The sequence below is a fragment of the Schistocerca americana genome, chromosome 11 (genome assembly GCF_021461395.2).
Source record: "Schistocerca americana isolate TAMUIC-IGC-003095 chromosome 11, iqSchAmer2.1, whole genome shotgun sequence".
Taxonomy (NCBI): domain Eukaryota; kingdom Metazoa; phylum Arthropoda; class Insecta; order Orthoptera; family Acrididae; genus Schistocerca; species Schistocerca americana.
The window spans coordinates 145,864,329-145,886,580 of record NC_060129.1 but is presented as its reverse complement, the minus strand read 5'-3'; the positions used below and the strand labels follow the sequence as shown (position 1 = coordinate 145,886,580).

General features: G+C 41.3%; 1 long non-coding RNA gene across 2 annotated transcripts in view; it reads left to right on the top strand.

Moving 5' to 3' along the window:
• The window catches only part of LOC124554021, a 38,681-nt gene that overhangs the window by 3,891 nt on the left and 12,538 nt on the right, over positions 1 to 22,252 (top strand). Inside the window, exons 2-4 of one of the 2 annotated variants that reach the window (XR_006968211.1) lie at positions 3,106 to 3,678; positions 3,807 to 3,972; positions 14,546 to 14,687. This is a non-coding gene — a long non-coding RNA (uncharacterized LOC124554021). Of the gene's footprint in view, positions 1 to 3,105; positions 3,679 to 3,806; positions 3,973 to 14,542; positions 14,688 to 22,252 lie in introns of both variants that reach the window. The other variant, XR_006968210.1, reaches the window with a different exon arrangement.

Below are 22,252 nucleotides of genomic sequence, written 5' to 3'. Positions count from 1 at the left end.
GACTTGTGCTTTTTTCCAAGAACTGGAAATGGTTTCTTGTTAAAGAGATTTATGCTAGATTATAGTTAGAAGAGGGAGTAACTCAGCTGCAGAGTCAGTATAGAATCCAACAGGGATTCTGTTTGGCATTGTAGCTATGTTCGATTTTAATTATTTCAGCTGTTTTTCAACATCTCTGATACTAATACTTACTTCGTCATCTTTTCAGTGGTACGAGGATTAAATTGGGGCATTTCTTCTGGGTTTTCCCTTGGAAAAGAACTTGGAAAATGGAGTTACGCATTTCAGCCATAATCAAGACACACACACACTCACACGCTCGCTCGCTCGCTCTCCCTCCCTCCCTCTCCACTTTAAGCAACTGGGAATGTTGTCTACAGCCTTCACGTGAGGAATTTATCAACAGTCAAATAGGTTTAGCGAGTAATGGAAATATTCATGAGTAGAACACTAGAAGGAAAGAGATCGATATTATTGTGTAATGACTCGAACTTTGCACAGAAAGGTGTGAAACATGTAGCTATAAAACTGTCAGTCTACTTAGGGAAATATAATGTCTTGCAGGCAGCAGAAATGTTTAGAAATGTCAATTGAAGATGTTTTTCCTTAACAATTACGTAAGTTATTGAGTAGAAATAATCATTTTTAGAGAAAAAAATATATTGTGTTTAATGTGAAAATAGTCTGTGGAATGACTAAACAACCAGCAGTTATGCAGAGAGAAAAAACTACATTGGATAGACTATTGTGAAAAGCTGTATCAAAGTAGTCCTTTGGAAACAGTTATTTCAATAGGTGATGCATTGATTTTCATTTTACAATGTATACATAAGTTTTACAGCTCCTTAGTGTGGCCAAAGTGTAAGTTTCCTTTTACCAAAGTCATAGGCTACGCCATTCAGACACTTTGTTTCTCTATAAAAAGCTGATCCAGGGCACACTTCCTGTTGCAGGTTGCCTATCTAATGACTTACAAGGGCAACAAAAATTTTGATTTAGAATGTCTCGGACAGTTATTGAACAATTTGATAAACTTAAAATGCTCAACCTTCTCATTAACAGGAATAATCATACATGAAAGGTTTAACACAAGAAGTCAAGCGACTGTATTCACCCAGTATTTGAGAATTAGAGCACTTACACCCAAACGTCCAGATTTCAGACACTGAGATTGGTACTAAACATTGTATGTCGAAAGAGTATGAACCAGAACACCAATTTAGTTCGTGCTTTGTGCTGTTGTCCAGTAGCACATGCGTAAACGGTAATTAAAAGTACAACCTGAGCTATGGAGCACAGGAAAAGCATACCTGTGAGTGATTGTATTGTAGATCTCACATGGGTGAGAAGGTAGAACAGTCAAACCCCACTGATGAATTTTTTTACTGTTTGTGTGTGGAAATTTTTATATGGGAGAACATTTTCCTGACTTTTAAAAGGGCTTTTTGGAATTTGTCGCTATGTTCTTTCGGCAGTTTGCTTTTGCTTCATCAGTTGAGCACTGTGCGCTTATTGTTGATCTTATTATTTTGTTTATTATTAATTATTATTACTACCATTACTTTCTTATGTGTGATGCAATTGTTTCTTTATTTGTCTTTTCTGGTTGTATATTCTGTGAAACTACAAATGTACGCTATAGGTTTACTACTTTCAGAGAAACAAAATGGAAGAAGACTGCCAAGAGAACACGGCTGTAACCACCAAACAGCCCTTTTACACGTCATTAACATGTTGTCCCATATAACACTTTCACGCATAGTACTGTAAAATAATTTGTCGTCATTGGGGTTTGAATCTGAGGATCTTACTCTCTACCAATTTCCCCACGGAAGTAAAATGTGTTTGTTACTCACAGGTATGCTTTTGATGTGCTCCATAGTAATTCTTGTTACATTTAATTAACACTTACTCCCGTTCTGCCCTATGACAGCACATATCATGAACTAAGTCGGAGTTTTGGTTGATACTCTTATTGACATACAACATTTGGTACCGATCTGAGTCTCTGACATCTGGACTTCAAAGAAATTTAACACATTTTCAAACCTTTATGAAACTTTTCCTCATTGCACCCACAAAAGACAATGAAAGAAAAAAAGTTTATCGCATACTACATTTTTGCTGTCCATGTAGTAAAAAGCATCAGACATGTTGTAGTTCATTACTTCTGTACTACTGACTCCATTTGCATCAAAGTTTTCAGACAGAATCTATGTAGACCACTGAATATACCTGGGAAATTAAATTATTGTACGATGCACAGTTCAGATGATATGACAACAAATGTTGAAAATATAATTGGATGGTAAAAAATCTACTCACCAAGAGGCGACGGGAGGAAAAAAGCATATAAAAGTGTGCAAGCTTTCTGAGCCAGTGGCTCCTTGTGGCAGAAATGTTGAAGCAGAAGGAAGAGGGATTAAGGAAAAGGACTAGCGAGTATAGGAAATGGGAGAGTTACGGAACCGTCGCCCAGGACTCTGGGGCAGCGGAGACTTACCAGATGGGATGAGAGGGGTGACTATGCTGTAACTTCCACTTAACTCTACCATTTACTTTTCCTGCCAGAAGCAGCCACTGGCTCTATAAGCTTGCACATGCGTAATTTCTATGTTTTTTCTCCTGCCGCCACTTGGTGAGTCAATTTTTTTATCCATCCAGTTATGCCATAAATGTTGAGATCCACAAAAAGCTTGCTTGAAACAGAAAAGGAATTACCCGAACTGTATTCACCTGTTGTTTCATAATGAGAACACTTAGCAACTTCCAACAAATTTTTAAACGTAATTTGAAATCTTTTTTAAACATTTTCTTCCTTACGTGCTTAATGTCAGGTATTTAACACATTGAATCATAATTTGTAAAGTAATCAGATGTTTGAAGCTGTTTTATACTAGTGACAGGAATTCCTTAGTTGTCTTATATTTACAAACTTATTTTGAGGCAGACTTAGTACACATTATACTTAGTAACTTACCTCATTAAAATTCAACATTTATGATTTCATTATGAATTACTTTATCAGAAGATTCAGTGAAGTTTGTAATTTGTTTATATGGGTACCAATGAGGCTTATGTGAAAAATTTGTCTTCATTTTTCAGAAGGCAGCCGTGTCTGATAAACAAGGTCCGTCGGTCAATGCTGTTCGGGTCCGTAATGAATGTAGTAGGCTCTTCAGTAGAAGTGCTGGACTGTACATACTTGGAAAATACTTTCACAAAGACATTATTACTGGATCACTTGGGAGATGTTACACCGACATTCCAGTTTTCCTCCGTTTCATGCCAACGGTGGCTGTCGGATGTCTGTAACCCGATAACCGGGTCGTGTGGGGAGACAGTGAGATTTTCTGGCTTTGTGCACCACTTTCTCCCACTTGTGTGAATTTGTCACCTGAGGATAGATGGACAAGTGAAACATAAAATTTAGGATGAAATTTGTGACGTCTTGACTAAATAGAACAGTGGGGAGCCCGACAGTAGTCGGGGCAAACACAGCTGTCAAAGATGATGCTGTAATTTTCACAAGTTAAGAATTTGGAGTGAGTCTGGAAAATGTAAAACTCATGCATTTTTGGTGTAACTGCTGCTCCCAGGTGAAGAGAAAACTGACTCAGGCTGCAGCTAACGAGTTGGAAGACTGCTCATAAAGTTTTGATTACTCTTTCTCACAAGGTAAGTCATTACAGTTAAGACTCCGGCTGTCAAGAGTTGACTCTGGCAGTGTGTGGAGACCTTGTGTGTCGGATACATTACTTTAGAATAATTAGCTTTTGATAATAACGTAAGAAAATAATTTTCAGGCTAGTTGAACGAATGGCCCGCCTGCAGATGAGATGGTGAGGCGAGCCGTACTACGCACATCTCTAATGTGAAGTACATCAAATACCCTGCAAGATGTGTGTGACCTACATTGTGGCAGAGCCTGTTGCCATCAGTGACAGACAACTCGCTTATTGGTTCTATGAGGTTCGTAATGACTGCTGAATTTATGCTGCTAAGTAGAATTTGTTGTGAAGACCAAACCTCGTGGTTACAGTAAGGTTTTTTTTATTCATTCGAGAGTTGCTATTGATGAGAGGCATTCAATAAGTAATGCAACACTTTTTTCCCTCCGCTAAAGTGCACGTCATTTACGACGGCGGCCAGGTTTAGGTTCGTTCTGCGCATCTGACGTCACAAAACACAGTCAGCCAATGAACAGAGAACGACGTTGCCAGAGCTCGACTGCAGTGCAGAGCACGGAAGAGTGTCTTCAGTTTTAGAAATGTTCAGTCAAAAATAAAGTAATAGAGCAAAAGCAATGTCTTGATAGCAGACTTCCTTTTTATAGAAAGTTTGGAAAAAGCATTCTTTATACCAATTGCTTCATATTCTATTAACTAATTAAACCAAACAAGCAAGAAGCCTCCTAATGCAGGCGATAGCAAGGAAAGGTGTTTGTATCATTCTCACTAACCGCTTTTTTTGCAATAAAGAAAAGCGGTAATTGTTTATTTCCTATTGTACTTCGACGAAACGTGAGTAATTCATAATCATACCAACAATGTTTGTCGGTATTTTGCGTGATATTTTAAAGTCCTCCGGGAGAAATATTGAATGACGAGCTGCGTTAGCGTAATGGTTAAAGTGCGTGGTTACTAAGTGAAAGGTTCAGAGTTCAAACCATGATCGGTGCTTAATATTTTCTTTATTTTATAAACAATATTGAAGTGTCTTACTTCATGAATTTTATTCATTTGACTGTAATTTTTTGAAATTTCTAGTGGCAACTAAAATCAACCATACGAAAAGTATACGCTATGGACTTTAACCTCTGCAATGGTTTACTACATCTAATGCACAATAACTGCATTGAACAGCGAAACAAAATGAAGTCATTTATGGGAGGAAGGTATCAGTCAAGAAGATATGTAAAAATCAAATTTTTGGGCCAAGTAGTTTTTGTCAAATTGAATGATAGTGTCAAAGTAGTCGGAACACCGTGTGTCTGCACAGGCGAGCAGTGCAGTGATGACAAAATCGCGCACAGTGCGGGAAGCACATCTCTGTAGCAGCGAAAGGGCTAATGGGCCGTGGTGGCTTTACTTAATAAACTGCGCGCTCCCCCCTAAACATAAGTTTGCGAACTGTACTATGGCGCTGCTTCTCTTGGCGTGTACAACTGGCAATGCAGCAATCTCCCGCGTCTGGGCGGGCATGCGCGAACCGCCAAGATAGAAGAATTGAACTATAGTTTTGGTTGGGGGGGGAAAAAAAAAAAAAAAGGCTCTGAACACTATGGGACTAAACTTCTGAGGTCATCAGTCCCCTAGAACTTGGAACTACTTAAACCTAAGGACATCACATAGATCCGTGCCCGAGGCAGGATTCGAAACTGCAACCGTAGCGTTCCTGCGGTTCCAGACTGTAGCTCCTAGAACCGCTCGGCCGGCTTTTGGTTGAAAAAATGCGAAATTTGTTGTGGGACATCGTGGAATATATCCGCTTCAGCCGTGTAGTTGTATGAAGTTGCGACGATTGACAGTGCTACACAAGCTGCGATTAAAAGGAATAAAAAAAGGTAACAGGAATTTTTGTGTTTCTTAAAGACTATTCATTGATCATCAGCTTTGCCCCATGCAAAGTAAACCCTCACAGATGAAGATGTAATACACTTGTGCCAGTGCTTTTTCCAATCTCGGAAGCACTTGTGAAACTCACTTTTCGTTATGGTGTTCAGCTCCTTCAGCAAGAAGGTGAAGAACAAAGGGCAGTGGTCATCTTGCCATAAATCGGCTGTGTCTCTTCAAAAATAGAAAGATTATTGAAGAGGCATAAAGTTAAATGTGTCTTTCGTCCGCCAGCAAAACTTGGAGCTCTCTTGGGCTCATCTAAGGACAGCCTTGGCCTAAGAAGACCCGGTGTTCACGAGATTCCTTGTAGCTGTGGCATGTCGTACATCGGACAAACTTGTCACACTGTAGAAGAGAGAGATGTACTGAACACTTACGCTACACTCATCTGGAGCAACCAGAAAAGTCTGCAGTGGCCGAGCATTGTCTCAGTGCAGGCCATTCTATGAATTATCAACATACCGAAATTCTCGCATCGATCAGTTCGTACTGGGACAGTGTTATTAAGGAAGCAGTGGAAATACGTAGCTCGACGAATCTTGTAAACAGAGACACGGGCTTTCAGCTTAGTACAGCTTGGGATCCAGCGCTGGCAATACTGTAGTCGCTTCGAGCAGATAGGAGTACTATTGGTCATAAGGCGGATGACGATTGGCCAGCAACATAAATATTCTGTTGGCATCGGGAGGATAATCAAGGCGCCTACGCAGACGCACATTTTTGCTTGCGGCTTCCGGCAGAGGTCGCTGGGGCGGCTAATGGCAGCATAGAGCAGCAGCGGTGGCGGCCTCCGCTCGTTCGCTGAAGTCTTTGGTTCATCATCCTGTAGGTGGCGTTCCAGTCCTTCCAGCTATCGGTTGATATCGTCGCCATTGGCCATAGAATTTGGCGCCGCCACGCATGCGACTGCCTGCCTAAGACTGGCATAAGGCCCGCCGCAAACTGCACGCAGCAGAGGCAGAGCAGAGGCGTAGCAGAACAACAGAGGTTTTGCCGGTCAGCGCACACTGCACGCAGCAGAGGCACGGCAGAGCTCAGTGGTGGCCCAGCGCTCGCGAAACACAGAACGCCCAGCAATGTCCCCCGCGGGTCTGTCTATGCAGTTAGACTTAGATTCCGATTCTGATTCGGAACTCGGGAGTGTTATTTTATTGTACAGTGCATACAAGAACAGAGAAAGATCTCTATGGAAAAGCAAGTACGTGCAAAAGCGAAGAACACATGGCGAATACGTGTTGTCTACGGAAGTTCCTGATCACGTATTCAGGGAAAGCTTCCGACTGAACAGACGGCAGTTTGAAGAGGTTCATACACTGATAGAGCAAGACATTAGAGGAAAACCAAGTCACATGCGGGAGCCCATACCTACAGAAGAAAAATTAGCTGTGTGTTTAAGGTATGCAATTGAAATAAAGTATTTTTTCTCTCAATATTTATTAAAGTTCAGAGAAACAATTTCCGTCTAAATTTGTTAAAATAATGGACATAACACTGTTTATAGTAAATGTGGTGCTGAAGGTTCAAACTCTGTACCCGGAGAGTCAGATATTGACGTGGTAGACGAACTATTTTCTGTGCTGCATGATGATATTGATGAATGATGTTGAGCCACTGGTTCAGTCAAAATTTCCTCCTCCATTTCAGATACTATCTGAAACACGTTTTTCTTTACCAACACTTGGTACGCCTTTGGCATCTCTTTTGTCGATAGGTACATAGACATGAAAAATTGGTGTAAGGCGTCATTTTCTTGATGCAGTGATCTTTTGCGTAAAATGTCTTTTTCTTAGCTCTCTCTTCGTAGCTGTTAATACTTTCAAGAATGATTTTACTGACATCTGCTTTCTTCTTCTTCTTCTTCTTCTTCTTCTTTGACAATGGCGTCCCCAAGTCGTCTTGTGTTTCGTTCCTCTGTGTGTCTGTTACGTCATCTCCTCCACCATCATTTGCAACGCTCGTTGTAGCATTTACCTCTTCTGTTATAGTTGTTACTGTACCTCTGTTGGCCATATATGGAACTAAACCATCTGATTTTTGGTACAGCCATGGGCGGATTGAGTTGGCTGCTTGCCCACTCTTCTTTTTCTGTCTACGGAGGGCATCTCGATGACAATCCCTAAGTTTTCTCCAATTTTCTTTCGCTGTTTCCCCTGCAACAAGGAATTCCTGAATTTAGTTTTTCATATATTTCTGTATAAAGTGACATAAGAAAGGTGAACAGTTACATTTTCGAATAGTTTTGCCCCATTCCCCTAGTAGTGTCAGAAACATTCTGTGATTTCGTGTACACATACCATAAATGTCGAAACACTTATTAATTTTCTGCCCACTCTGCTTATGCGACATAAACGGGTTGTTGTCTTTTTTCATTTTAGGTATTTAACGACGGGGGACATGTTTAAAACCATCGCTCTAAGCTACCGCATGGGTCAAAGGACAGTGTCGAAGATAGTTTATGATGTGTGTGGAGCGATATGGAAGCATCTACAACCCATTTATCTACCCCAGCCAACAACAGTTACGTGGGAAATAATTGCTTCTGACTTTGAGAGGAAATGGCAGTTTCACAGCTGTCTTGGAGCTGTTGATGGGAAACATATCATTTTGCGAAAACCTCAATTATCTGGTTCCTCATTTTTCAATTATAAACAGCATTGCTCTGTAGTATTAATGGCTACTGTCGATGCTCATTACAGATTTACCTCTATAGACGTTGGTTCAATGGGCAGATTTAGTAATGGAAATATTTTTTCTAATTCAGTATTAGGAAGAAAACTGACTGACGTAACTTTAAAAATCCCAGGAGATAAATCGCTTCCTGGACAACAAAATAGAGCCCCTTAAGTTTTCGTAGGTGATAAGGCATTTCCATTATTAAAAAACTTAATGTGACCGCATCCTAAATGCAGAGTTAATGGCAATGACAAAAATAAAGTTTGTAATTACAGACTGTCTCGTGCTCGTCAAACTGTAGAGTGTGCATTTGGTATCTTGAGTTCCCGATTTTGTGTGTTTAAATGGCCTTTTGAGTGTAAACTAGAGACTAGATAGAATTGTGACAGCTGCATGCGTACTTCATAATTACTTGAGGACTGATAACATTACGTCAAATGATCTCGCCGAGGTGGACAACATGGGACCACTGAGTACCAACCAGCTTCTGTCGCCTGCTCCAAGTAGGTGCAGAAGCACGAGTGAAGCTTTCCTTACGAGAGAAAAATTTAATGAGAGTTTTAATTCATCAGAAGGTTCTGTTCAATGGCAGTATGCAGCTATAAAAAGAGGCCAATACTAAAGAGAACGACTTATATCATCAATATTAAATGTATATTGTGAAAATGCATATAAAATAAATAAATTAATTAATTAATAGTACTTACAATTGCTATAATGTAATTCCTCTGCAACCTTCTTCCATATTTGGTCCTTCAATTTACTCCGCATGTAGTCCAGATGATTGGTGTCGTACAGCACTGGGTTGTCCTGAACTAACTGATTGAGGTGTTCCATAACTAAAAGACTTCGTTCAAGAACGAAAGTGAGGTACTGTCGCAGACGCGCACACTGCTGGTGGGAAGTCACTACTGGCAGAGTGCAGCGCGGTGCCATAGGCAAAACTTCCTCTGTGCTGCTGGTGCGAACTGCTGACAGATGGGACCTGAGATAAGGGACCCCTCGGGCCGCAGGCAGAGGAAAACTGTGCGGCTCGGACAGCGGGACAGAGTGCTGACCCAGCTAATCCTCCCCTGCGCCTCGGCTGCGTGCAGTATGCAGTGCCCCCTTGGAAAGCGTGCTCTACAAAAGCGGCTCTGCCTCTGCTGCGTGCAGTGTGCGCTGGGCCTAAATAGGGGACTCTGGTCCTGCCTTAGCAGTGTGTTCGTCGCACCTGAAGATGTCTGCCAGTTGCGCTGATGAAATATTGTGGAGTTTTCACTATGACATCCGACGTCTCGCCCGAGAACCGTATATACAACATGTCTGTCGGGGAAAGCCTCAAGCAACACAATTTTGTTTTTATCTCATCAGTGATTGCAAAACAAAGTCCTTTCATGGTTATCTTCAACCTTGGGAAGAGAAAGAAGTCACAGGGGGCATATCCGGTGAATACACTGGCTGAGACAACATGACAGTTTAGTTTTTGTCAAAAACTCACAAAGAAGCTTTGAGGTGTGAGTGGGAGCATTATTGTGATGTAATTTCCACGAGTGGTTTTGCCACAGTTTTGGTCATTTTCTTCAGACTGCTTCCTGCGCAAATGGCACGTAACCTCCAGGTGGTATTTCTTATTTGCCATACGAGCAGAACAGTAACTCTTGATGCACTATTCCATTGTAATAAAAACATACAGTGGAAAGACCTTCGCGTGTGATATCGAACTTTTCGATGTTGGCTCTTCAGGCAGTTCTGTTGGATGATTGGACCTCTGTTTCGACATCATACCTGTGTACCCACGTTTTGTCGCCTGTTATAACCTTCTTTAACCCTTGTGTTCACACAAAAAAAAATTTGTTCTATAACCAGGTTACTGGGGTAACCAATCAATTAATTGTCGTACAGTCACGGTTGGCAACGCTCAGTTCTGGGTGTATACGAAATTGTTGCAACAAGGCATACTAACTTTTGATGGCAGTTGTTACTGTTGCACAATATAATGAAATGTTCATTATTGTGTAATCTTTGCCACTCTGAACCTCAACTCTGGATTCTCATGGACAATAAACTGGAACTCTCTAAATCTGAATACAGCAGATTAAGCTATGAAGCAAGAGAAGAGTATATTAGAAAGTTATCGTCAGCTGTTGATACAGGAGAGAATTGTGCTACAGGTTTCAACTCCGAAGTTTCTACAGATGAATGCATTCTGTGTGAGGAAGGTGCTGCTGCTTCAGATATTGGAAATGCTGTTGGTGCTTGTAGTAATATTGAAGTTGAGAGAGAGAGAGAGAGAGAGAGAGAGAGAGAGAGAGAGAGGCAAGTAATAAAAGTAGTGATGAAAATGACAGAGCTAGCGAAAACAGCTGTGTCTTCTGTAGGCATTCTACATGGTAAAGATGGAGCTCAATGGCATAAGGAACCTTTTGAGACAAGAAAGTTGCTGAAGCCTAATATTTTGCAGGAAAGGGCTGGTCTAGCAGTTACAACAAAACTTCTTTCTACAAAAGACATTTTCAAGAGTATAGGAGGGTTGGAACTTAAATAATGGCAACTGTTTATTCACAACTGATGCAAAATAGTTACATGTTTGCGCCTGTTACTGTCCTTCAAAGTAGTCACCAGCATTGTGTAAGACCTGTTGCCAGTGATGTGGAAGGCGTGGTATACCGTTATCAAAGCCCGTTCTGTTGATGGTGAGAATGGAGCAGTCTACTGCCTGTCGAATCTCTGGAACAGTTCTGAATCGAATGACACGAACTGGTTCCTTCACCTTCGGAATAAAATCAGTCACGAGGACTTAAGTCCGGAGAGTATGGTGGACAGTACAGTACTTCACAGTCCCATCAACCGAACAGGGCAGCCACAGCCTGTGCTGAATGCGCCTGTGCAAAATGACGCGTGGGTTGCGCAGAAAGTGTCGCCGCTTCTTTCGCAAAGCTGGTTGCAGGTGATGCTCCAAAAACGAACAGTAATACTGTGCATTGACAGTCTGCCGTGGAGGAACGTAATGCGTTAGGATAACACCGTCAGTCATGCACGAGAACCACCATAACTTGCACCGTACCGTGGCTCTGACGCACTTTCGACTTTCGCGGCGACCCGTAATGACGCCATTTGTCGGATTGGCGTTTCAGTTTTGGCTCGTACAGTGCGGCCCGTGTCTCATCCAGTGTTACGATACAGCGTAAGAAAGCCTCTCCTTTGCAGCCCATAGCACTCAAAGTGCATCTGAACTGTGTCGTAATGCATCCATTTCTGCATTTCTGTCAAGTCGTATTGAACCCATCGTGATGCAATTTTTTGCGTGCCCAGGCATTCCTTCAGGATGCGAAGCACAGTCGTATGCGCTAATCCGGTTTCGTGGGTGAGCTCACGAATCGTACAGTGTCGATCACTGTCCACTAACACGGCAACAGCACGTACATTGTCTTCAGAGATGCTACGACGACTTTCCCGATGTGTGTCTGCCACAGTTTGCTGACCGTCGTTGAAGGCTTTTACCAAACGTGCCACTGTTCTGTACGGCAATGCAGATTCCTCGCATGCCTCTCGAAGACCTCGATGACACGGTTGTGCTGTACGACCTCTGGCATGTTCAATCTTGATGCAACTTCGTTGTTCCTGTTTCGAAAACATAGTGACACTGTTATGTTAGACCACTTGCTCACAAGTGACTGTGTTTCCCTCGACTGTGCGCACACCAGTGACGCGGGTGTGTCCGTTTGCTCGGAGGTAAGGTGGGTATCTCGACGTGTGCTATCAGTGACAATAGTAGATTCCGTTGCATAGTGTCTCCACAGCAGTGTTGCCGCTGTTTAAGTTCCATCCTACGTATTTGCAGAAGAAATGTGTGAAATAATAATTCGTGAAACCAATAAGAAGGCAAATCAGATATTCACAAATTATAACATCAATTCAGAAGAGACAGCGAAAGTGTGGGAGCCATTGATTGCAGTTGGAGTAAGATTCTCTAACACTGAATACACAAAGAGAATTGCATTCCCATTGTATCATACAAGCTTATCCCTCAACGAGTTTGGCAGATAAGCAGATTTATAAGATTTGACTGTCCCTCAACGGGTTTGGCAGATAAGCAGATTTATAAGATTTGACTGTGTGAACACTAGGGCTGAGCGTTTGAAAAGTGACAAAGCTGTTGCAATATCTGGCATATTTGAAATGCTGAATTCAAATCTTTGTAAAAACTGCACTGTTGATTAGCAGCTTTTTCCTTACAAAGGAAAGATGAGATTTACCCTGTACATGCCCTCCAAGCCAGGCAACAATGGCATGAAGGTTTCATGGTTTTATGATTTGTGAAAATCTTATCTAATAACTGGTCAAATTCATACAGGTAAATCTGCTTCTGGAAGACAAACTAATCAAGGGGGGAGAGTAGTAAAGGTCTTATATATGAAGATGGTATCTGTTCTTTCGGACATGTCCGAAAGAACAGATACCATTGGTGACAATGCAGCTCGTTAGAACGAAATTATAATGAAATGAATACTGCTAGCTGCATACAGGCATTGCTATAAGGCAATGGGGTCAGTCCCCATTGACTTATATCAGCACCTGTATGCAACTAGCAGTATTCATTTCATTGTAATTACACAAAGGATTTGTTAGTATTTCAAAGGTATTGCAGAAATGTAGTCAATGACAAGGTCTACCATTAACAAGGCTTTTGATTTGGGATTTGTTCGTAGTTGCTACTGTGAAAAGAAACAAGCCCTATATACCACCTGAGATGGAACCTTCCTCTTTGCGCCAAGAACTGTCATCTGTATTTGGATTCTGTGTTCATATGTTACAAAGAATATATATTAATAACTTGGCACTCTATATTCATGAATATAGAAAGCTAGTTCTTTTTGCTGCTGATACAAGTATAGTAATCACACCCAACAAACAAGAATTAGATGAGGAAGTTGTGAATAGTGTCTTTCAGAAAATATGAAGTGATTCACTGCCAATGGACTCTCACCAAATTTTGAGAAAATACAGTACATACCATTCTGCGCAGTAAATGGCATAACACCATTGATAAATATAGAATTTGAACAGAAGTCTATCACTAAGGCAGAATATTCATAATTTTTGGGTGTATGCATTGATGAGAAATTGAACTGGAGGAAACACGTGGATGATCTGCTGAAACACTTAGGCTCAACTGTTCATGCTATGGAGGTTATTGCAAATTATAGTGATAAATGTATCAGTAAATTAGTGTTTTATGTGTATTTTTATTCACTGTTTTCATATGACATTTTGGGGTAATTCATCATTAAGAGAAAAAGTATTCATTGCACGAAAGCGTGTAATCGTAATAATGGCAGGAGCCCACCCGAGATCACTTTTATTTAAAGAATTTGGGATATGCACAGTACCTTTGCAATACATAAATTCACTTAAGAAGTTTGTTGTTAATAACCCATCCTAATTAAAAAAATAATAGTGAAGTGAATAGCTACAATATTAGAAGAAAGGATGATCTTCACTCTTCTGGGTTAAATCTGACTTTGGCACAAGAAGGGGTGAATTATGCTGCCAAAGAAAACATTGGTAATTTGCCAAATAGCATTAAAAGTCTGACAGATAGCCAACCATAATTGAAAAACAAATTAAAAGAATTTCTAAATGACAAGTACTACTCAGTAGATGAATTTTTAGATATGAAGCAATAATAAAAAATAAATCAATTTTTCGATGTGACACAGGAAAAACATTGTATTGTGCAAAGAAAACTTGTGTTAAGCTGAAATGTTCCACATCATTAAGATTATGAAATGTGTTCATGATCTATGGAACAAGTATTAATGTAATGTCCCATGTGAGCTTTAACCCCAATGATGGGGAGCTTGCTGCACCCATGCCAGAATCCCCTCCCCCCTTCCCCCTTCCCCCTGCCTGTCCACCAAACCGCTGTATACCAATGCTAATTGTAAAAGATGTGAATGTATTTTAGAGAAAAATTATACTTTTTTAATGATTATTACAATTATTAAGAATTTAAATCTTAAAAACTTGAAGCTTACACTTTTACAATATTTCTTAATGAAATAAGAAGTAGCTTGCCTCTTTTCTAGGCCAGAAATTTTGGCAGTGGTTGGACCTAAATGTCTATACATGCAAGTGTCTTGGGCTTCCATGTTGCCAGTAAAATTCCATTGAAAACCATAAGATTGATGTCTTCTGGACATTAAGTTGTTTGCATTAGTGCATTCCTTCTGAATTTTTTCTTACTTGGTCTTTCTCTCTACTTCTAGCAGGTGTGTAATATAAGTGGTGGCAGAAAATTGCACTGGTTGCTGCCTTCATCACTTTTCATTCGTGCATCAGCGTTATGGACCGGTTGCTACGTGATGGGTGGATGAGGGGTTTTAAATCTGGCACTATTTCCTGTGGATCAATGTAAGTTTTTGAAAAGGATTTCCCATTTGCCCATTCAGTGTGGTAGGATTTGATTTGTGAAATCTAATTTGGATTTGGTGTTTTGTCAGTAGTGACTGGATTGTTAGAACTCAAAATATGAACAGAAAGAGATGCATTGTGAGGAGTCTGATGTCTGGTGGTTGCACTGTATCAGGAAAGCATTAATGCTTCTCTTCTGCTCTCTCAAATTGTTTCACACTCGTAGAGAAAAATACTTCACACAGAACTTTGATAGTTTTCTTAACTGTCAATATGCAAGATGAAGGAGCTCTTTGTTGAGAGCTATCTTAACCAAGTTTATTCCGAAGGTTGTTTTTCTATTCTCTCCCCATTTGTCTGCATGGGGTTTGTGTTTGTTCAGTTATTAACTGCTTCTTGGCTCATTATGTTAAAATCGGCTGATGCCCAAAGTCTTAGGGCAAGCTGTGTATGTTCTGCCATCCTTTGCAAACACTTAATGTGGTGGAACAATAGCAGCCAGGTGCTACCTTTGTTGACTGTTGTCATTCCGTAGTATTGCTCTGAATCTGAGGGGAAAACTATTTGTTTACACAAACTATTTAAGCACATCTGTTGTTTGTTTCTGCAGAGCAATTTGACATCTGTAGTTACTTCAAATTGAGGATGAAAGATCCCGTTTCACCATTCTTAGGTTGTCAGCATTACTTGAGGCAAGAGGCAGTTTGTCAGATCCCTGCATACCAACTTCCCAGTGAAGAAGAAAACTTGAATGATAGCCAGTGCTCCAAATTTCTAACTGCTATCTGTCCAACTCCCTTACTGCATTAGCTCAGTACGACGATACTCTTTTCTTCTTACTGTCGGCATTACGTAAGTCGGAGAATGGCCTCATTTCACTAGTCTTGTACTCAGCCATGATCGTTATTTCCATGTTAAGAGTCACTACTTCCTTCCTCTTTAGTTGTAAATGTATGCATTGAATACTGTGAGAGAATGGTGTAGATCTCAATGCTCCTTGTTGGTATTCTCAGAAATAATCTCAATGCATTTTTGTAATTTTCTTATTGGTCATACGTATTGCTATTTCGTACCCATCTGCACCACTGCCCCTAACTGCTATTCCCAAATGCTCCCACGAGCCTATTGCAAGCAACGACATCTCGTGCTTCAGAAACAACTTCTTATTACATGAACCAGCCACTGTTTACCACTGCATATAATGGATTTATTTCAAAAGGCTGCTGTGTTGTGTGACTACTGTTCATTGTCTTAGGAGACAGTAAATGTGGAATTGTGTAATGGCGGTGTGGTATTTTTTGTGTGAATAGTTTAAAACACAGGTGTTGGGGTGTTAACAGAATGAACCTGCTCATTTGTACAGGAACAATCACAGCTTTGTGATATAACGACCAGGAAATTGTACATTTGGGTGGTTGGGTGGGGGTGGGGGGGGTGGGGAGGGAAAGTTGAACAGTGACAAGCGTGAAGTTTTGCAGCCAAATGTGAAGGAACAACCACGCCAAATGTCATCAAATGTCATGTACTGACGGGCAGGACCCATTGAGGATTGCGGAGGATGATTTTTTTTTTAAATGCACAAAATTAGGAGAAGGAATCAGATGTGTGTTGCAGTTTGCTATCATCATTGCAGCCAGCTCAATGAATGTGCATAGGTAGTTACAAAAATGACGTAAAGTGGTCAAAGCAGTTCCTCGTAGGACGCACATTTCAGTGGTAAGTGCTAAGTGCTACTTGAGATGGTGTAAAGAGTGGTGTCACTGAAGAGTGGGTGACTGGGAATGAGTGATCTGGATTGATCAGTCGCACTGTGTACAGTGACAATCCAATGGAGGGATTCGGGTGTGGTGAATTCCTGCAGGACGGTACCTGCTGTCGTGTAGTGCCAACAGTGGAGTATGGAGGAGGTGGTGTTACGGTGTGGGGGTGCTTTTTGTGGTTAGGTGTGGTGTCATTATTGCATTTAAGAAAACACTAATTATGGAAGGATATGAAGACATTTTACAGAATTGTCTACTATGTGCAGTAGAGGTGCACTTAGATACTGGATGTTTTTATCAACAGGACAGTGCACCCTGCCATAAAGTAGCATCTGTTAGGCAATGATTTGTGGGCAATAACTCTCCTGAAGTAGTCTGGCAGCCCACAGTCCCAACCTGGAACACTTTCGAAATGAGATAGAACGTAGATTTCACTCCAGATCCGATATCACTACCTTGTGTGGGTGCAGTTCTCGAGGAAGAAGGGGCTAAAATTCCTCCGCAGGCATAGAGAGATCCCGCTGAAAGGTCCCAGCCAAGCTCCAGCTGTTGTAAAGGTGGCAGGTGGACACATCCCCTGTTTTCACCAGGAATCTTTTGATCAGATATTGTATAAGCTTTCTGAATATGGTTTTGCACTGTGTCTGCAGGGGGCTATGTGTTACTTGTATAGCCCTCTTCTGTAATGGAAAAAAAGAAAAAAGTTGTTTGATGCGGTAAGTGGTGGAACTCCAATATATTATTCACTATGTTGTAAGAGACTAAAGATCAGAAATTTGCCATCCTGGCACCTTCTGAGGTACAAATGTTACCATAATACTAAGAGAAAAACAGGCTGATTTGAGTTTCTGTGCTAGTTTTATTATGTGGTCATTAAAATTTGTTTTTATCGACATGACTCCCCAGCAATTTTGTAGCTGTTACTTGTCGCTCAGCACCAGATGTGGATTTATATTTTGACTTAAATTACCAAATCACATGTAATTTTTTATTTTTTTATTTATAGTCATTGTCAACCTGTTTGAACTGAACTGTGGGTGGACATGCTTTGGGACTTCAGCAGTAGTTGTTCACAGCAGTTGCTTAGGTTCACAGATCACATTAGTGCTGTCTGTTGTGTGTTACTCCTGTTCGCACTTTTTTTGTATCTGATACTGAAATAATTTTGTGAGTGGAGTAAGCAGAAATCAGTTCTATAATCTGTGTACAGTGTGATTCAAATCAGTTTTTGCATGTTCCTTGTGCCTAAAATTTTTCTAAAAGGGTACCACGATGGATGGTATCGTATGCTTTGGAGAGATATTAACTCTGACATGCTGCTTTTTTTCTTCAGTCTGACAGGTTACTACTGTTTCTGTGTGTGTACTTGCATGAAAGCCATGCAAATTACTTTCCAGTGACTTGCAGTCATTTAATACTTCATCAGTTTTTATGACACCTGAGTGCCTCATCACTTCTAACACTATGACTAACTGCACCAACGCCGATTAAAAAGCGGGATAACCGAGGGTAGCTAATCGGGAGTCTGACCGTGGTTAACACCATGTGTTACAAAGGAAAGTGCCCATATACGTGCAAAGATAATTGATATTTGCTGTGTGCCTGTAGCAAGGGTGTTGTAACCGCCTCAGTCTGTGGTACTTATGTGCACTTTTCATATTGTTGGCGTAATGTGAGAGTTGTTACTGCATTATGGAGAACAAGGGTGCCAAGGGTGCTTTTAGAATATGTTTTTTGCTCGAGTATCATGTCGTTTTTGGAAACCCAGAATCTACTCTGTAGGAATCAACATGAATTCCGGAAACAGCGATCGTGTGAGACCCAACTCGCTTTATTTGTTCATGAGACCCAGAAAATATTGGATACAGGCTCCCAGGTAGATGCTATTTTCCTTGACTTCCGGAAGGCGTTCAATACAGTTCCGCACTGTCGCCTGATAAACAAAGTAAGAGCCTACGGAATATCAGACCAGCTGTGTGGCTGGATTGAAGAGTTTTTGCAAACAGAACACAGCATGTTGTTCTCAATGGAGAGACGTCTACAGACGTTAAAGTAACCTCTGGCGTGCCACAGGGGAGTGTTACGGGATCATTGCTTTTCACAATATATATAAATGACCTAGTAGATAGTGTTGGAAGTTCCATGCGGCTTTTCGCGGATGATGCTGTAGTATACAGAGAAGTTGCAGCATTAGAAAATTGTAGTGAAATGCAGGAAGATCTGCAGCGGATAGGCACTTGGTGCAGGGAGTGGCAACTGACCCTTAACATAGACAAATGTAATGTATTGAGAATACATAGAAAGAAGGATCCTTTATTGTATGATTTTATGATAGCGGAACAAACACTGGTAGCACTTACTTCTGTGCGGAACGATTTGAAGTGGAATGATCATATAAAATTAATTGTCGGTAAGGCGGGTACCAGGTTGAGATTCATTGGGAGAGTCCTTAGAAAATGTAGTCCATCAACAAAGGTGGCGGCTTACAAAACACTTGTTCGACCTATACTCGAGTATTGCTCAACAGTGTGGCATCCGTACCAGATCGGGTTGACGGAGGAGATAGAGAAGATCCAAAGAAGAGCGGCGCGCTTCGTCGCAGGGTTATTTGGTAACCGTGATAGCGTTACGGAGATGTTTAGCAAACTCAAGTGGCAGACTCTGCAAGAGAGGCGCTCTGCATCGCGGTGTAGCTTGCTCGCCAGGTTTCGAGAGGGTGCGTTTCTGGATGAGGTATATTGCTTCCCCCTACTTATACCTCCTGAGGAGATCACGAATGTAAAAGTAGAGAGATTCGAGCACACACAGAGGCTTTCAGACAGTCGTTCTTCCCGCGAACCATATGCGACTGGAACAGAAAAGGGAGGTAATGACAGTGGCATGTAAAGTGCCCTGTGCCACACACCGTTGGGTGGCTTGCTGAGTATAAATGTAGATGTAGATGGGTTGACAGCAGCAGAGGCAGTCAGAAAAATTTGCAACTTGTACGGGGATAATGCCACTGGACAGAGCATGGCAACAATATGGATTTCTCATTTTGAGGAGGATCATTTCGACTTTACTGACTACCCACATTCCGGCGTGCTTTGGGGTTTGATAAAGATCGTTTAAATGCACAAATCCACAATGATCGCCATCAGTGTACTCGCAGAACGGGCAAATGTGGTGAACTGTGATCATCCCACCCTTGTGCAGCATTTGCATGCAATGAGGAAGGTTCAAAAATTGAATGTACAGGTTATCACGAGCTCTAAGCCAAAATCTCAAAAATCAGCCTTATTGCATCTCTGCTTGCTCTCCATGAATTGGCTTATAAACACTACCATTCATTCCTATCTTGTATCATAACTAGTGATGAGAAATGGTGTCTTTATGCTTACATAGGGAATAGAAAGGAATGGTTGAGCCCAAACAATGCAGCAACTCCACATTCAAAGATGTTCGCGCATTGACAAAAGATAATATTACGCATCTGGTGGAACAGTGACAGTGTGGTGTTCCACAAATTGCTTCCCTGAGGTGTAACCATCACTGCTGTCATTTACTGTCAACAACTGAGACGTCTTGCAGACGCAGTCTGAAAATGACGACCACAAAGACTCAGCAAAGTGGTGCTACTCCATAAAAAAAAATGCTGTACAGGAGTTGGGTTCAGAAGTCATTCTGCACCCACCTTATTCGTTTGATCTCGTGCCCTCTGATTTTCACCTTTTCTGCTTTCTAACAACCTTCGAGGAACTTCCTTTACTGATGAAAATGTGCTCCGTACCTGGCTCGACGTGTTCTTCACCTCAAAACCACGTGATTTCTAAAGTCGCAGAATTGAATAGTTACACCAGTGTTGGCAGATTGTTGTAAGTAGTAAAGGAGAATGTGTTATTGATGAGTAAAATCAGCTCCATGTATCTGTTGCATTTATTAAACTTACAGATAGTGCTATGAACTTATTCACCAATCCAGTATTTCCATGGCACTCCAACAGCTGGTCACCCAGAGTTCATAAAGATTCTAGACAGAATCAGATGCAGATATCACAGTCCAGGTCTCTGCTGATGCATTAGACACTGTGTGTGCTGTGCAAGGAATACCACTTGCAGAATCACGTGCAGCAATACCTCTAGGGCAACTAATACTGATCTGCCTGCAACAGCACTTTTCTACCAAATTGAATGTAGTAATCGATTGATGTCTGCACTAATTAACATACGTGCTACACCATCACCAAAGCTGTACCAACTGCTGCTGCTCCAAAAATTGCAAGGTTCCCAGTAGAAAAAGACACAGAACACCCTGTATGATAATCTCACATCGAAGAAGAGTTTCGCAGTCAGGACTATAATCGGCAACAACATTAAAGGCGTCCGGCTACAAAACTCCCAAGGAATGCTGCATTGTCAACTTGACTGAAAGTGCATAAACAGTATCTGTGTTATGCTCCTGCACGTTGGCAGCATCGCTGTCCGGCTCGGTTTAATCTGCCTCACATTTGAAGAATGGGTACTCTTTAAAAAATAAGGTCACTTGCCTGTTTGTGAATCGTTTGATATCTTGTACATCTGTGTGGATACTCCACAATCTACCATATGGTACATGGTGGAAGATACTCCATACCAGTACCACTCATTTCCTTTCCTGTTCCAATCGTAAATGGTGAGACAAAAATGACTGTCTGTATGCCTCCGTATGAGATGCAATTTCTTTTATCTTATCTTTGTGGTCCTTATGCGCAGAGTGTGTTGGAGGCAGCAGAATCGTTCTGCAGTAAGCTTCAAATGCCAGCTCTCTAAATTGTCTCAATAGTGTTCCCCAAGAAGAATGTTAATATCCCTCCAGGAATTCCCATTTGAGTTCATGAAGCACCTCTGTAGCACTTGTGTGTTGTTTGAAACTACCAGTAACATATGTAGCAGCCCACCTCTGAATTGATTCGATGTCTTCCTTTAATCCGACGTGGTACGGATCTCAAACGCTTGAACAGTACTTCAGAACAGTCCTATACAGGGTCTCCTTCACAGATCACACACTCTTTCCTAAAATTCTCCCGAAAACTCGAAGTTGGCTATTTGCCTTCCCTGCTATATCCCTCACACGTTCATTCCATTTCATATTGAGTTGCAACATTGTGTGTGGACAGTTAAACAACATGACTGTGTCATCCAGGACACTACTAATGCTGTATCCAAACATTAAGGGTTTGTTTTTCCTACTCGTCTGCATTAATTTGCATTTTGCTACATCATTTATCCACCAACTAGAAATTTGGTTTGTCATCTTGTGTTTTCCCACAGCCACTCAACTTTGACACCTTCCTGTATGCCACAGCATCATCAGGAAACAGCCGCAGGTTGGTGTCTACCCTGTCTGGCAGATCATTTATGAATATAGAGAGTATTAAGGGTCCTGTTACATTTCTCTGCAGCACTCCTGATGATACTCTCGTCTCTGACGAACACTCGCCATCGAGGACAATGTACGGGGATCTATAACTTAAGAAGTCTTCGAACCACTCACGTATCTGTGAACCTGTTCCATGTGCTCATACCTTCTTTAACAGACTGCATTGGGGCACCGTGTCAAATGCTTTCTGGAAATCTAAAAATATGGAATCTGCCTGTTGCACTGCATCCGTAGAATGAGTATGTCATGTGAGAAAAGGGCCTTCTAACTGTCTCAGCCATTATGACAAAACTCACAGACCACACAGGATACCGCAGAAATCAGTCAGTCGTAGTTTACACAGAACAGAATGAGGAAACAGACTGAGTGCTGAGTGGCTAGCTGTCTACTGTGCAGCCCCGGTCCGGA